Raw genomic sequence first — 17,805 nt, 5'->3', positions numbered from 1 at the left:
TAGACTTACACTGTATATTAGACATTTACCCATGTAAAAAAGCTTTTAGTCCTGCACTTGGCTTTACATTTATAACAACTGACGCCTGTAACCATATACAGCTGCAGAAAGAGAAAAACGTATTCATTGACGTCACGTCACGTTATATTAGGCTAATAAAATAATTTGTTGAATTAGAAAAAATCAATGGACTCTCTGTATGTGCAACTTGTATGACCTGTGATATCACCATATGCTGAAAACACAGTTGATTTATGGTACTAATTGGGTAGACATGTATAGGTATGACATCAGATGCTGATAATGTGATTTTATTGTTATTTAAAGTCATCATAAATATTACAAAAAAAATAAAATGAAAGAAGACATTGCACCAAAGGTGTGGGGGTGTGACATTTGGAGTTTACCACATGGCAACCTCTCCATCCTGACCTGATGATCCGCAATGCATGCTTTCAAATTAGGAATGTTCCCATTGCTCAGCACGGTAGATAGGTGGCTTACCTGGTTTCTCCAGAAAATGCAATGCATACATGCGGCCAAATTTGGCCAAAAAGAGATGCATGATGCACTTTATGGCAGTAGTACTGAAGTGCCATTGGATTCATGTGAACCTCATCATCTCCGGCATTCTTGCTGCAGGAAGGCAATCGAAAGGATGGAGCAAAACTGCCTTGCTCATTTCTTTTGACTCATATTGAGACCGTGTGGAATGAGTGTCAGCTGAAGTTCTCTCTACCTTTCAATTTCTACCATCATTGTGCCTTCAACAAAATTCTGTTTTAACAGAAACAGTTGTAAGGACCTCCTTGACACTGATATTGTACTGCAGTGCACCATCAAACTCTTGTTTTTCTCATTTATTCCACAGTAAAAGGTCAGAAAGTGCTTCTTAAGGTATCTTTAAGGTACTTGAGTTTTAAGTTTTCTCTTTATTATCTGCAATATAATGGAGTATTGAATAGAGACAAATTGGAAAGGCTCTGACTGCTTATAAACAGCTAACATTGAACATCAGCTCAGGAAGTCATTTGTCATTGATTTCTTGCCTGATGGTGCAACTCCTCATGCAATAATACAAATATTGAACATTTCTCCTCAATGCAAGGCTGATTTTCAGAGGTTTTGAGTCAAGCTTTTGTATTCAACAATACACATACATCTACTGTAATGCTTTTACGGCTAGTAAACGTCTTTCCACGTTCAGATAATAAACAATGCGTACTTGCCTTATTATTTAATTAACATTCCCCTAACAAAACCTGCATTATAAGTATAGCAAAATGTTCCACTCAAGCTGTGAAGGTCTCACAGTGACCTTGTTAAAAAATAAACATTTTATTTTAGATAAAGAGATGTTAGGATCTTGTTGGTGGTCTTCCCACACAATATACTCTAATTGCTTGTACCCAGCAAACACTGAACGTTCTCCTAACGTTAGTTTTTGGTTCCCTTTTGGTTCTAAGAACGTTCTTTTCAGGTTTTATTTTTGCAACCAGAAAATAATGTTGCTAGAACGTTGCAGGCTGTTTTTTTTTAAATAATCAGAAAATAACGTTCCCTAATGGTTATTTTTTGGTAATTTTTTGCAACCAGAAAATAACCAGAAAGTAACGTTCTCTGGTGGTTATTTATTGGTTATTTTTTTGCAACCAGAAAATAACGTTCCCTGATGGTTCTTTTTTGGTTCTTTTTTAATGGTAAAAATAGTCAAAACTGGTAAACGTCAGTGACATGTGCAATACAGAAATTATAAGATCACATTAACACATGTTATAATGACCAAATGAAATTAATAAATGTGCCCTTTAATGGATGAAAATAATAAACTAGTTAAGCTAAGGCCGTTTTATTAAGTGTCATTCTTTTTTTTCTTCCGCTGTTCTGTGTGTTGCAGAACACACCGCTATTTTATAATTCTGAGCTCTGTTGTCTTTCTTGTGGATCAGCATTGTCGCGGCTGTTACAAGAAAATTAACACAAGTTTTTTCTGCAGAGCATCATATCAGACTAAGGAGAGCAACATGATGCAACGAGTCAGCGTTATTTTCGGGGCAACTTGTTTGACGTTCACCATCAGTAGGGGAGAGTGGGGTGAGTTGTGCCAGTTTTTACTCAAAGTGACTTTAAAGTAAGGCCATGACAGTAATGCCTTCAACTTAAGAATGTACATATATTTCAGGATGTGGTGCATCCCTGAGAACAATAACTTTGGATCTGAAATAAATTGTTTCAGAAATATAGCTTTTGGGGAAAAAGTGGTCTTGTGGCACAACTTGCCCCTGGTGCGGGTTAAGTTGCGCCTTTGGGGAGAATATGTTGGGGTAAATTGTGCCAGTGATTTCTGAAGTAAAACAGAACATTTTAATGTTATGAACTGTAATGCTATATGAAAGCAAGACAAATTAAATACAAAATTACTCATTTAAGGTTTATTTAGATATTGTCACCTTATAAACTGTTGGAATTAGTCATATTTTGTAGTTTTTGGGAAAATATTTTACATAAGATAAAGCTATATGCTCTAAATAAGTACCCAATTTTGCTTCTCTTTAGGGTGTGCATAGTGATAACTGATAATGAGCATGTCAAATAATTATCAATGTTCCCTATAACTTTTCCTTAATAAATGCACACTTAACCTAACCTGCTTTTTTCTCTCTGATCCAGCTGGCAGGGATATCAATGCCATTTCTTCGTGTATACTCAAAAGCCAGCTCACGGCATTTCATGGCACTTACAGTGGCAAGATAAAGTATGTGAACCTTTTGGAATTTCATGGTTTTCTGAATAAATTTGTCATAAAATGTGATCTGATCTTCATCTAAGTCAAGGGTATTGACAAATAAAATGTGTCTATAATAATAACACAACATTTTTTGATCTTTCATATCTTTATTGAGAACAACCAAAAAAACCTTGTAGTGCTTGTGGAAAAAGTATGTGAACCCTTGAGTTAATGACCTCACAAAAGCTAATTGAAGTCAGGTTTTAGCACACCTGGAGTCTCGTTATGATAATAAGTTTGGAGGTGTGGACTACAGCTACTTTGACTGATAAAAACCCCTCAAACTTTTGGAGTTTGCGCTGCACAAGAAGAACACGCTTCTGTGAGCCATGCATCGCCAAAAAGAGCTTTCAGAGGATCTACGATCAAGAATTGTTGATTTACATACAGCTGGCAAGGGTTACAAAGTTATTTCAAAGACTTTAGAAATTCACCAGTCTACAGTTAGGCAAACAATCTACAAATGGAGACACTTTGGGACTGTTGCTACCAAGAAGTGGGCGCCCAGTCAAAATGACACCAAGAGCACAACGAAGACTCATCAATGAGGTAAAGAAACAACCCAGAATGACAGCCAAAGATTTGAAGGCATCATTGGAACTTGCTAACATCTCTGTTCAAGAGTCTACAATACGTAAAACACTGAACAAGCAGGGTATCCATGGCAGGACACCACGAAGGAAGCCACTGCTTACTAAAAAGAACATTTCTGCACGCCTGAAGTTTGCAAAAGAGCACATTGACACTCCACAGCGGTATTGGCAAAATGTTTTGTGGACTGATGAAGCGAAGATTGAACTATTTGGAAAAACACACCGCATTACATCTGGCGTAGAAAGGGCACGGCATATCATCATGAAAACATCATTCCAACTGTAAAGTATGGTGGAAACATCATGATTTGGGCCTGCTTTGAATCATTGAGGGGAAGATGAATTACCAAGTATATCAGACAAATCTTCAGGATAATGTGAGAATGTCTGTACGTCAGCTGAAACTGTGTAGAAGGTGGGTGATGCAACAGGACAACGACCCAAAACACCGGAGCAAGTCCTCAACAGAATGGCTTTAGAAAAACAAAATCTGCCTTTTGGAGTGGCCAAGTCAGAGCCCAGACCTCAACCCAATAGAGATGCTATGGATTGACTTGAAGAGGGTCATACACATGAGACGTCCAAAGAATATGACCGAGCTAAAGCAGTTCTGCCAGGAAGAATGGACTAAAATTCCTCCTTAACGATGTACAGGTTTGATCCACAGCTACAGGAAGCGCCTGGTTGAGGTTATTGCTGCCAAGGGGGGTCAACCAGTTATTAATTCTAAGGGTTCACTTACTTTTCCACTGCCATTTTGAATGTTGAATGAGTGTGTTCAATAAAGACATGAAAGATCAGATTTTTTTCTTTAATTATTTTTAGACACATTGTTTGTCAATACCCTTGACTTAGATGAAGATCAGATCAGATTTTATGACAAATTTATTCAGAAAACAATGAAATTACAAAACGTTCATATACTTTTTCTTGCCGTGAAACGTTGCTTCTAGTGCCTTTATATGGTCTGCCAGCTCTGTCTCCATGTTTTCTTTGAAGACTTGGTTGGCAAGTCCTGTTCTCTTATAACCTGTCTTTGTTACGTCTATCTTTTTCTTCTCCATGAATCTTTTCAATGTCATCCTGCAGATCTTCATCTCCCTTGCCACCTGTCATATGGTCTTTCCCTGTTGCACCTCTTTCACTGCTCTGTCCAACTCCTGTCTGTCTTCCGTTTATAAGTGCGTGGCATGATGGGTTTTGGTCTAAAATTAAGAATGTCACATAGTTTAAGTGCTAAAATGTAAGAGTACAATTACAAATTAATAATATGTTGAAAATAATCCTAAATGGGGGTGAGTTGTGCCACTGGCACAACTTAACCCAGGCCCTTTGGCACAAATCACCCCAGACCCACAAGTTTGAAAAACTAGCATGATCCAGCAGTTAAGAGCTAACATCATGCTAACTGTATAGACTCATTGTGTAGCCTGCTAAAGCACTAAAACGTGTGAAATGTTTTCAAACTTGTCTATAATTTTTCAGACACTACAATCAAAAAACCTTGATCATAGAAATTTTACTTTGAAAGGAAGAAAACTGTTTTTTGAGCTAAAATGTGCTTATCTCTCATGCCATGTGTCTCTCTTCTTCGGAGGATGAGTAAAATGGATGGCTTTTCAAAATTATGTGGTCACATGACCAATTTCTTCTATGGTTTTCCAGAAACAAGGGGTGGAACTACTTCCCCCTGGCACAAATCACCCCACTCTCCCCTACTACACGGTGTGCGTTTCGTTGATTTTAAACACGTAAGATAGTTCTGTCCGAGTTTACAATGCAGAAGCGGTGTGCTGTCATTTGCCTGTCAAATTAGCGCTTTACAGCTTTAACAAATTTGAACAGAAGTTCAGAAACATATGAGACATTTGCACTTTATTTGCACGCAACTCCTTGCATGCGTATTTTTATCGGAAGGGAGACAGAGAATGCACTGATTCTAACCCTACCGGTTTTTATGATGCAGATGTAACGTTTCTTCCATTCCTTGCTTCCGCTGCCTGAATGGATGTTTTTGTCTGCACGCACGCAGGTTAAAATTGCAATGCGCGGGAGCTTTAATGAGTCCGTGCGGCCGTGCACGTGCGCAGCTTAAAGAGAACATTGGATATTTCTGTACCCATGCTTTACATTTTTAACAAAAAGTCGCCTGTGAGTAAACAGTAATTAGCGGACCCCTTGCAGTTCCACTGCGGACCGCCTATGGGCCGCGGACCCCCGGTTGAAGACGCGTCGCTCCCTATTCTATTTGCTGCCGTGTGTCTACAGTTAAAATGCTAACTTGCGCACACAATAGACGCGAAATGTGAATCGCCCCTAATTCAGGTTTGTAACAATCTGAGAATGAGTAAATGATGGCAGAATTTTCATTTCTGGGTGAACTATCCCTTAAAGACAGCAAAATAAAATAATATAACAAAAACAGATTTTTAAAAAGCTTGAGAATAATTTATTTCCTTGTACGCTTTCATTTCTCTTGTAATACCGTAATATTGTTGTTAAAGTTGTTTTTTTATGAATGTGTTACGAACTTTCTTTCAAATCGAAAAGTCTGTTTCATACAGTATATTACATATGTGGAAAACGTTCAGTTTTCTGAGTAAAATCTTGGTCAACGCAGTGATATTACAGTCAACAAGGGTTTCTGCAACATTTACCTTTAGTGCAATAAAAAATAAATTAATAAAATGAAATGAAAAACTGCTATGTATGAGCGGGGGCCTGGGGAGGATGTTGTCAATGGTGGTGGTGATCTGTTGGATTATTCATCATTCGCATAAATGAACCAATCATTATCAGAGGTGACATTTCAAGACCATTAGCTTTCAGCATTACTTCATCAATACTGCTTGTGGAGAGTGATCTAGCTGCACATTTAACAAAACACGTAAAGAAAGACTTTAGCCATAATATGAATCTGTTGAAGATCTTAATGTCAAGGCCATATACAGTAAAAACGGAAAAATGTAAAGATGGCTTTCTCTGTGAGTAGATGGTTTGGGGCTCTTCTTTCAAACATTCTTGCATCTGTATTGGTCATTGTGTTTAAATGGTTGTCTAATGGATAAAGTCCCTAAATGATCAGATCTCAGTTCATCAAATAGGAGTATTTGACTCCCTATGATAAAATAAAGAGATCAATGCTCCCCATTGCTCACATAATTTAAACCTTGATGTCTGCTTGTGATTCTCTAGCCACCTACAGTATATGGTCTCAAAATTGTTAGATGAAGCAAATAAATAAATTTGTCTGGTACATGTGCAATAATCTCCAACCGTTGGAATGCCAACAACACCATACAACAAACACCACTCTACACATAAACAACAGAAGGCCTGTAAAGCATATTTAGTGCTATTTGCATATTTGTTCACAAACATGACAAAACACATTTGCTCTTAAATACAAGTTCTCATTTATATATTAAAGTGAATAATTCTGTGCATAACCTTGATTTAATGCATTAAAGAAGCAGCCTTGTGGAAGGGACAAACGACATAGGTATGTTGTATGGGTTGGAGGATATGTTGCATGTTGCCAGCAGCAAAGATAATAAATCAAAACATCGACACATTCACAGCCTGGACAAATTAGGCCGCATTAAAAAATCAAATGGTAAGCATTCAACCTATAAGATTCATTAGCAGGTGAGGAGAATGGTAATATCCCTGGAGCAGCATTATTGGTGTGGATTAATTATTTGTCAGTTCTCCAATATTCTCAGCGGCTCTATATGGTGAAGTAATCAATCCAGCGCCTTTAGCATTGAACTGCTCATTCTGCTGCTTCTACACCAGGCTGTGCTCTCTTAATGAAACCATCTAGTCAGACTGGAGGACACCATTTATCTTCACTCGCTGTCACAAAGGTAAACGGAAAAAAACTGTATGGGATGGGGTAAATTGGTCTTACAAACAACTATGTGAAATTGGGTGAACTTTTGGCTCGAAGTACACAGCTATAAAAATGATCCTTCCATCACTGTTGAAAAAAAACCGCATGCTGGTTAGGTATAGGGTTTGAAGCATGGTAGCTGGTTTGTGCTGGTTTAAAATGGTCATATGATGGTTTAAGATGGTCCTAAACCAGCTCAGAACCATCTTAAACCAGCACATGCCCAGTTTAGGACCAGTTTAAACCAGCACATGACCACCTAAAACCAGCACATGCCCAGCTTAAACCAGCAAATGACCATGCTTCAAAACCTACCTAACTAGCATACGCTGGTTTTCTCAACAGGGATACCTCATATCATGCAAATGTACATATGATGTTTGTGTCACGGTTTGCGTGGTGAAGAACCCAGATGCAGGCAGCGGTATGGGGTAACAAGCAAGACTTTAATAAATACAAAACAAAAACACCCACAATGGGGGACGGACAAAGTAACTAAGAAATACTTAAATCAAAAAATCAAAAACTTCCCACGTGTGGGCAAAACCGGAGAGAAACAAAAGCTAAACTGGACAGGGATATATACAAGACTAGACTTACTTAGAGCGATAACGACGAGATGTAAATACAAACAGGTAAGCACACAGTACATACAACGCACACAGGACAATGAAACATGAGGGCATTAAATAGGCAAGACAAACGAAGGATAATTGACGAGGGCAGGTGGGGAACATTAGACACGGCAGGGAAGCAATACAGGAAACGAGAGGGGCGGGGCCAATGACAAGACACGAGAAAACACATGGAGTGTCAAAAGATAAACACCCCATGGCTTTCTCACACAAAACCTAAGGGACCTCTCACGATCCTGCCACACAACTAGAAAATCATGAACAAGAAGGCAGGACCGTGACAGTTTGTTTTTGAAATTGTGCTGTTATTTACATAATATACACAGTTTTGTGTAAAATATATTTTTGAAATGGAGTCATTTTTCTCAAGTGTTTCCTACTGTTTAAAATTCATAGATGTGTCCAATGGCAGACATCCAAAACACGAGCAAAACGCAGTCTCCATTATTTCCACCCATAATTAGAGAACTATATTTCCCATGAGATTCCTCTCTACTGAAATCGTATTGCCTTCCGTCTAATCTGTTCAAAGAGAAGCATCTATGGGAAATGGGCTTCACTCCTACACAGAATTGCAGAGTTTGAGCTCATCTTTTCATAATGAGTGTGCCATGCACCTTTGAAAAGATATGCTTGTCGCTTTGGTGAGAGAACCAGGAGTAAATGCTTGGCGTCCTTGAAAAGTCAGACATTGCAATCTTTGTGAGAATGGAATTTCAGATGCAAAACTGAATATGTTCTTCACCTGAACCCGCTGCAGGTGTATGGACCACATTTGCAGTTTTCTGTATTTTAAAGCTGCTTTTAAAAGCCTCACTATCTGTTCGTTTCAGTGGCATGGTAAAGACCAGTATAGATCTTTAATTTTAATCCTTTTTGATTTTCATAGAATAAACTAAGCAAAGACACAAGGGTGAGCAAATGATATGCTGCCAGTGATGTTGTACTGTATAGAACAAAGCTTGGATTTTATCTGATACATTTCAAGATACAAGTGGCATTCACTCATCATTTGTTCAGAAGGACTGGTAAGAAAAAGCCTACATTTATCTTATATTTCTCCTCCAAAAGTGATTGCTTATGATCAATGCAAAAAGATCAGCGGTGTCCAAGTGGGTTTTGATTACATCACTGAAGTGAAAGTGAAATCAAGTGAAGTGGTTATTATGGAAACAGAATCGAGGTAAAGGAATTTAAGAGCCACCAAGGAGAGCGTTGCCATCTGGTTTGCTCTCTCCCTAAAGAGCTGCTCAGTTTTGTTGAAGAGGTGCTGGCATGTGCAAGTGTTCGAGACATACAAACCATTTAAAAAAAGGATGAAGTGGATCGGTTGGCAGAAATAAACGGTGGATCTAATGGGAACGTGGCAAGATCAAGCTGGCGAACTGGCGATATTGCAATCATACAATATGAATAATGCAAAGCCTCATCTTCGGCTGTTTTCAGCCATATACCTGTTCAAACAAACAAAGATAGATTAGATTTAATGTTGAAATCAGTCATGAATAAAAAATGAAGAAATGGGCATCCGGATGCCTTTCAGAACTGAGTCATGTCTTGCATGGCACGGCCCTTTGAGAGCGTGCTGTTCTCAACTGCTATTGGCTAATTGCCTTTATGCATGGATGCGGCTTTGATCATTTTGAGTCTGTTTCAAAAGTGGCAGTGTTGCTTTGGCAGACATTAGAAACATCCTTGTGTTTGAGCTTTGATGAGAGAAGGCAGTTACAGCTTTCACAGCAAAGTCTTTGTTGCGAATGAAATGTGAAAGCCTTTTCGAGATTACGTGTCTGTATGTTGTCCACTTATTCAATTTAGGTGAAGCTTCGGGAAATTCAATCCTTGTAGCATTCCTTTTAAGTTTTTTGCTAATACTGTAAGATGTTTTGGACTGTCTTGAAAAAGCATTGCTTTAATGGCTGAGAATTGTGGCAGCTGACTCAATTGAAGAAATTCATGGGATTTTAGCACATTATGTTTCTTAAAGTCATCATATTCATGTGTTTGGCAGATGTTTTAATTCAAAGTGAATTATAAAACAGATGTGCACTCCTTGAGAATCACATCCATGATCTTGATGCTGCTTGGTGCCATGCTCTCACCAACAAAATCTCATAGGAATTTGTAATTATTTTACTATTTGTATGTTTTAGTACGATTTGCTTTCAAAGGGTGGGGTTAGGGGAGGGGGTTTAGTATTGCTTTGCTCTAATTATCGTAGCAAAATTTAGCAAATCATACTAAAACGTACAAATAAGATCTTAGTTACTGCTAAGATAAAGGGAATTCGTATTTTATTTTAACTCGTATGATGTGAATCGTAAAAAAACTAATGATTATTGGAAAAAAGCAATACTCAAGCCCCTCCCCTATCCCTAAACCTAACATCACTGGTGCGAAAGCAAATTGTACTAAAACGCATGAATAAGATTGTAAGAACTTGCCACCTCATAAAATAGTTGCAAATTCCAGTGAGATTGTGTTGGATTGAGACATCAAGAAAGCAGATATTTTAATGTGGCTCATTTTATTAATTATTTTTCTTTGTGATCATATTTAATATTTACTCTATTGATCCATCACGAATCTGTTTTATTCAATAAGTTCAGTACACATGCTAAACATCGTTCTGGAGCATCACGTCCTCTGTACAGCTGAAATTGAAAAGGCGTTGCTTAAAGTGCATTAGATTTCAATAGACATTTTATCGTCTTTCACACCCACAATCCTGAACCATCTGATTGTGTCTGATTGTTAAGGCACACCCCAGTGCCTTGAAACTGTGACAAAGCTAGTTCATCAGAGAGTGAAAATGGATAGCATGGATAAGCCTGGCAGCTGCTGATAGAGCAACAGATGATGTTAAAACCCACTTTGTCAAAGCAGCCATTTACTCACTCTGGTCTGGAACAAGATCAAAAGAATAATTTTGGACTGTTTTTTTATGAATGCAACATTATGTCACTGTAGTATGACTGATGATGTGCAGAAGCAGCGAGCGACTCGCAAGACTTTCAATTGAAATGTCTAGACCCGCTCTATACGCTCTTAGTGCTTTATGTGCAGAACATAAAAATAACACTGTGGCGGACTTTTGATAACTTTAAATGAGAGTTCTTGGTTCTTGGTAAGTCCGTCACTGTCACATTAAAAGACTGAAAGACCAGTAACCTGTTATCAGCCTCCCACAGCTCTCCTGTTAGCTACAATTCACAAACAGAATGAACAGAGGAGGCTTCCTGATGCAGTGTTCATCATGTATCAAGAGAAGCAAATTACAGGAACAATATTAGAATGATTAAATATTGAAAGAGCTTTCATTATCTGTATAGCAGAAGACAGGATTTTTCATTTCAATTAAAGATTTTCTAAATGAGATCTTAGCTGTTTTGTAAATACAAAAAGCATTCTCCATACTGGGTACTTTCCATTTCAGCAAAAATCATTATAGTATGCACCAAGATATGCAAAAGAGCTGTTTACAGTCATAAAATGGATTCCAGTTCACAACACCTTAATGGTCTGAAAACTCACCTAAATCACATATTTTATTGGGTGTGGCTGCCAGCATGTAACCAAAAAGCTTTGCCTTGTTTTAACTGTTGTTATTGATTTCACAGTGGCAGAAACTGCGCAAGGTAATTTAGTGTCTTGGCTTCAAGGAAAACCTCACAACACAAATGCACCCACACACATGCACCGACAGCCCAGGTATGTATTTATACTTTGTTGTTGTTATATAATCCATCACTCCATAACTCACTCTCTTAATTGTGCTGTGAATTAACTCTTTTTAATTCTCTGACACCTGGCCGTATTTCTTCAGATATCTCTAAGACAAATACTGTAATAACACTACCATCTTATCAGGGTAGAATGCATATTTTATTTTGATGTGAACGAGAGCCAGAAATACAGTCGGGTTATCATGCTGTACGGTTGTGTACTTTAGTATTGATTCAGAAAGAATTTCCAATTGACCAAACTGTGATGATTTAAGTAAGATTTAAGAAAATACTATACAGTATTATATTCAGACTGTACAACCTATTAAACAGACTGTACATCCACCATTTAAAGCTTCAAATTATGTACATTATACAGTATATTTCATGTGTCCTGACAAATGAGAACTATTGTTTGATAGATCCGAGTAGAAACATTGTTTCTTATTTTATTTTATTTTCTTATTCTATTTCATTTATCTAATTTATTACGTTATTTCCATTAAATATACTAACCCTTAAGTTTTTTGCATTTATTACATTTCATTTATCATATATTCATACATATTCACTCATTTATTTTATCATTTTATTATTCACTTTTATCCTTATTATTCGTTACATTTTGTCCTTATTTTATTGTTTAATCTTCTGTAGGGTGCTGTATTGTCTTTTATGCTGATATGGTCTCCATCTCAAGGTTCATAATAACTTCACAAGACAATGTTTTTATAACGTAGTTTTCCACTATCTTGCATGGTTAATAATACCTATTGAAACTGTTTCTAGTCAGACGAAGTTGGACAGAGCTAGACTTAGCATTGAAGCACAACTGAGATTATTCAAAAAAACATCTTTCATTTTATTCAACATCACTTCGTCTCCTGCCTGCTGTTCTTCCCGTCATCTCTGTATCTACCTGGTGGTTGATTTGAAGTATTAACTAAAAACGGAGTTAATATTTTCTGATTTACTAAGTTCCTGACAGGGAGATATCTAGTGAAACTGGACTCTAATTTTGGATCCATAGAGAATGTGAAGCTGACGTCACGCCCTATATTGCGCCGCCATCTTGGGAGGAAAATACTCCACTGCTATTAGTGTTTTGATAAGTACCGTTACTTGTTTTGTTTGATATATGGAGAAATCGAAAGTGAAAGAACCATGGGCTTTTCCTGAATGACTCTGCATAATTCTTTTGCAGTTTTTAACACAACAAGACCGACCTACCATAGTTATATTTCCTAATTAAACTAGAAAAACAAAACACTGCATTGAACGCACTAGCATCCATCTTCCTAAAATGGCGCAACATTCAAGGTCGTGACGTCGATTAACAAGCTCTATAAGATCTGCAAGCCATATCCATAGTTGGATCTATCATATATTATATACTGTGTTTACATGCAGGCTGTTATTTTGATGATGTCCGTGTTATGCAAGCAACATTGTCACTGAAATGCACTGTAATTTAATTTTTTGTTATAGTCAAGGAAGGGCAAAGTAATTGCTCTCACACAAGCCTTCCTGTACTTAGATTTTCATATACAATTTCCTGGTAGTTTAAACTGAGCAATGTAAGACAGCGGTCTTCAACCGGGGGTCCGCGATGGAACTGCAAGGGGTCCGCTAATTACTGTTTACTCACAGGCAACTTTTTGTTAACAAGTAAAGCATGGGTACAGAAATATTACAACCAATGTTCTCTTTAAGCTGCGCACGTGCGCGGCCGCGCGGACTCATTGAAGCTCCCGCGCATTGCAATTTTAACCTGCGTGTGTTTTGCAGACAAAAACATCCATTCAGGCAGCGGAAGCAAGGAATGGAAGAAACGTTACATCTGCGTCCGGTAAAAAACCGGTAGGGTTAGAATCAGTGCATTCTTTATGGAGCGAAAATTGTGCCTAAACTTAACAAACAAATCCAGCGTTTTGCAAACAAACGCAACCTTTTTTGCAAAAGAAACTAAACTCTGAAACAAACAGAAAGCGTTTTACAAATACATAATGCAATTCGAGAGGAAATGCGAAGGCGTAACATATAAATGTACTGTGTTTAAGTCTCACCTTTTTATGAGATTCTCTCAGCTTGATTTTCTCACAAATGTGATCGTGCAGATTTTCTCACAAATGCGACCGTGCAGATTTTCTCACAAATGTTATCGTCCAGATTTTCTCACAAATGTGACCGTGCAGATTTTCTCACAAATGTGATCGTGCAGATTTTCTCACAAATGTGACCGTCAGATTTTCTCACAAATGTGACCGTGCAGATTTTCTCACAAATCGTGCAGATTTCTCACATGTCGCAGATTTTCTCACAAATGTGATCGTGCAGATTTTCTCACAAATGCATGTGCAACAGCAGGTGGTGCTATTGGGAATTAGTTTCTATAGGAAGAAGCCATGAACATTTCCTTGCGTGCCACCCTTGCCAGTGCCAGAAACTGAATTAATTTCATTCATAAGTTTCATTCAGTTAGTCTCATGAAATTTATTGAAACTGTTAATAATAATCAGTTGCTGTTCTTAATAATAAATAATGAATTATGCATTGGTTTTAATATACAAATAACGTACAACAAACTGGATGCATTTGCAATGTTGTCACCCCTTCCACCCCATCTCATTCTCTCGTTCTTGTTTCCCAACTGTTTACGTTCACAAAACAAACTACTTTTTCAAGGATACTTTCTTATAAGGGAATTTTGACATAATTTTGTGTTTATATCAGGGCCAGCTCTAGGCATGGGCAGGGGTGGGCTGAATCCCCTAAACATCTGTCTTGCCCACCCAATGAGAATCAAAAAATAAACCAAAAATTGTTGTATTTTCTATTGGCTGAAAGCAACGTCACTCTTCACTTCACTGCTCTGGCTTTAGTTTGTAACAGAGAAGCATGCTACATGCTACAGGTGGAAGCAAAATACTGTGCAAAGGAATTTTAGACGCACTGCACATATGTAAAATTAAGCATGTCAAATTAATTGTGCAGTAAAATCAGATTCATTTCTTCGTTTTTGCGGTCTTATTTTGTGCTGTTAACAAACAGCTATTATTTGCTTGCAATATATAGGCTAGATTTTAACCTATTGACTTTCAGTAATGACTGAAAGCTCCATCTTCCGAAGCTCCCGCTTCAGAAATAAATCTGTTTCTCTCCATCTCAAACACCCCAATTCACGCTGCAGGTGGTAGCGAAAAAATGTGCAAAATAGTTCAGTTTAGGCGCGATGCGCGCTCACGATACCACATAAAAAACAGCAGACACGATGTAAAGTTCATTGTGCAGTGTAATCAGATTAATTCATTCAATTCATTAAAAGAAATTAAACAGAAATCAGTGATCGTTCAGTGAATGGGGAATGTTCTTAGCCCACTTTATTTTGTAGGCTTCTATTTATGTCCAGTTTACATAACCGCTTTATTTAAGGTGTAAAACATCAATGAAATGTTGTCTGTTTTTTATATTTATATAAAAATAAATCATTTAAATCCTGCATGTATTGCAGTCATATACTGCAGTGTTTGTTGAATTCCAACAAAAGCAAACCTCAAGAGTGACTGAGCACGATAACAAACTAATAAAAAAAATCTGGGTTATTTCATAAAACATTTTTTTACGTTTTCTAACGTTTTCTTAGTTTTGTGTTGCTTAAAACTAAATATGAACTTGTTTTTGCTGTGTTTCTGTTTTAAAAATGCAGATCATCTTTTCTGTTTTCACCTGCTTTCACCAGTTCATTTTCTCCAAATAAATAAAAATAAATTATATGAAATTTGGGAGAAATGTTGTCAAAAGTTCACAGAAATAAACAAAAATGATCATTTTACCAAATCACATTCTTATCAGAAAAAGAGGAAAATACTTTTTAAATGGACTCTTAATTTTGTCTGCAGCTATACTGTCTGTGTGGTTGGGGTATATGCCCACCCAGGATATCTGCTAGTCCACACTTCTGCACCTGGCAGGAACCGGGCCTGATTTATATTTATTTATATTTTTTATGTCAATTTTTTGTAAGATTTCAGTATAGTATTTTGCGCTCTTTCTGAGATGCGACTCGGTTTTTAGTGATTTTTCTGCATGAAAGTTGCACTGATACATATGTTTGACTTTTATACATAACAACTCATAGATAAAAAGTATTTAACATTATGTCTAAACACTATGGCATTAAAGTAGAGAGCTTTCTAGGCTATAAAAGATGGAAAAGCAAATAAATCGTCGTGGCAGTTGTTTCAGTCAGTCGTCGGCTTTGTTTGGTTGCCATTAGCCTATTTAGGTTTAAAATGAATGCTCTATTTTTTTTGGCTATTTCAAGCTATTTGGGCAATTTTTGCAATAAAATAAACCAGCACAAAAAAACAGTAATATAAATCTAAGTCAAACAATTGAACTATCTGCTGTTTTGGGAGAAGTTGCATAACTGAGAAAATCTGTACGGTCACATTTGTGAGAAAACACTGCACTGTCACATTTGTGAGAAAATCTGGACGATCACATTTGTGAGAAAATCTGCACGGTCACATTTGTGAGAAAATCTGGACGATCACATTTGTGAGAAAATCTGCAAGGTCACATTTGTGAGAAAATCTGCACGATCACATTTGTGAGAAAATCAAGCTGAGAGAATCTCATAAAAAGGTGAGACTTAAACACAGTACATTTATATAGTACACCTTTGCATTTTCTCTCGAATTGCATTATGTATTTGTAAAACGCTTTCTGTTTGTTTCAGAGTTTAGTTTCTTTTGCAAAAAAGGTTGCGTTTGTTTGCAAAACGCTGGATTTGTTTGTTAAGTTTAGGCACAATTTTCGCTCCATACCATTCTCCCTTCCAATAAAAGTACGCATGAAAGGAGTTGCGTGCAAATAAAGTGCATTCTCATATGTTTCTGAACTTCTGTTCAAATTTGTTGAAGTAAAGCGCTAATTTGACAGCCAAATGACACCACACCGCTTCTGCATTGTAAACTCGGACAGAACTATCTTACGTGTTTAAAATCAATGAAACGCGCACCGTGTTCTGCTGGTGCACTTCAAACAAGTTTCCCCAAAAATTACGCTGACTCGTTGCATCATGTTGCTCTCCTTAGTCTGATATGATGCTCTGCAGAAAGAAACTCGTGTTAATTTTCCTGTAACAGTCGCGACAATGCTGATCCACAAGAAAGACAACAGAGCTCAGAATGATAAAATAGCGGTGTGTTCTGCAACACGGTTAATAAAACGGCCTGATTTTACAACAGAATGTTGTATAACATCTTCACTCATTTCTTTCGCATCCAGATACAACCTCTACCTCCACTAGAATAGTCTTTGTGCCATTAACCAGGGTCAGTCATCTCATTGAAGCCATAATAAAATCTAAGGTTCAAATAAATGTTTAATTGTCCATCTCACAGTAAAATGAAAATGTTTGATGCTGCAAATCTCTTAAAATAATCAAGCAATCTATATTAAAAACAAAAATAATACACAGAAAAGTATTTAGCCTATGTGCAACAACAACATAAAAGTGCTAATGTAATGTCTTAACGTAATATTGCTTTGACAATAGGGTTGTTTCTAGTTAAATAGCTCCGTTTACACATTTAGTATAAGGGGTCTAAGGGGTATAATTCCCTGCTCCATGCATCTCTAATCTAAGGGGTCCTTGCCCCTAAAAACATTGAAGACCCCTGATGTAAGAGAAAAGCTAACAATGACTTTATTGTGAAATGTAACTGCCAGCAGGTCGAAGAAAAGATCGGTTTGGATTTTATTGTACATTTCTGAAAAAATAGGTGGTATAGGTCTTGGTATAGGTCCAGTATCAGTTATGACGTGACATTACGTATTAAAAGTCTGCTGTGACAGATCTCCTGATGTCCACATAACTGATGCATTTTGCTAAAACCAATTTATCCATTTAATCTCTGTGACATCAAAGAAATATATTCGACTTTGACTGTCATATAGTCTAATTACTTTAAGAGCTGAGTGTACCTAAAGCTTGCCAGAAATGTTAAATGAGCAGTAAATGACACAGCGAGCTCCGGAAATTAGAGATGAATTAACAGCTGTAAATGTATAAAAATAGCACTGCACATCTAATTGTGCACGAAAACTTTCAGATTCGTCATGAACGACTAATGTGCATAACAAGGCAATTGACACTTCATTT

This window comes from Triplophysa rosa, linkage group LG11 (assembly GCF_024868665.1).
Source record: "Triplophysa rosa linkage group LG11, Trosa_1v2, whole genome shotgun sequence".
NCBI classification, from domain to species: Eukaryota; Metazoa; Chordata; class Actinopteri; order Cypriniformes; family Nemacheilidae; genus Triplophysa; species Triplophysa rosa.
The sequence above is the reverse complement of the archived record's forward strand: the minus strand, read 5'-3'. Positions refer to the sequence as shown.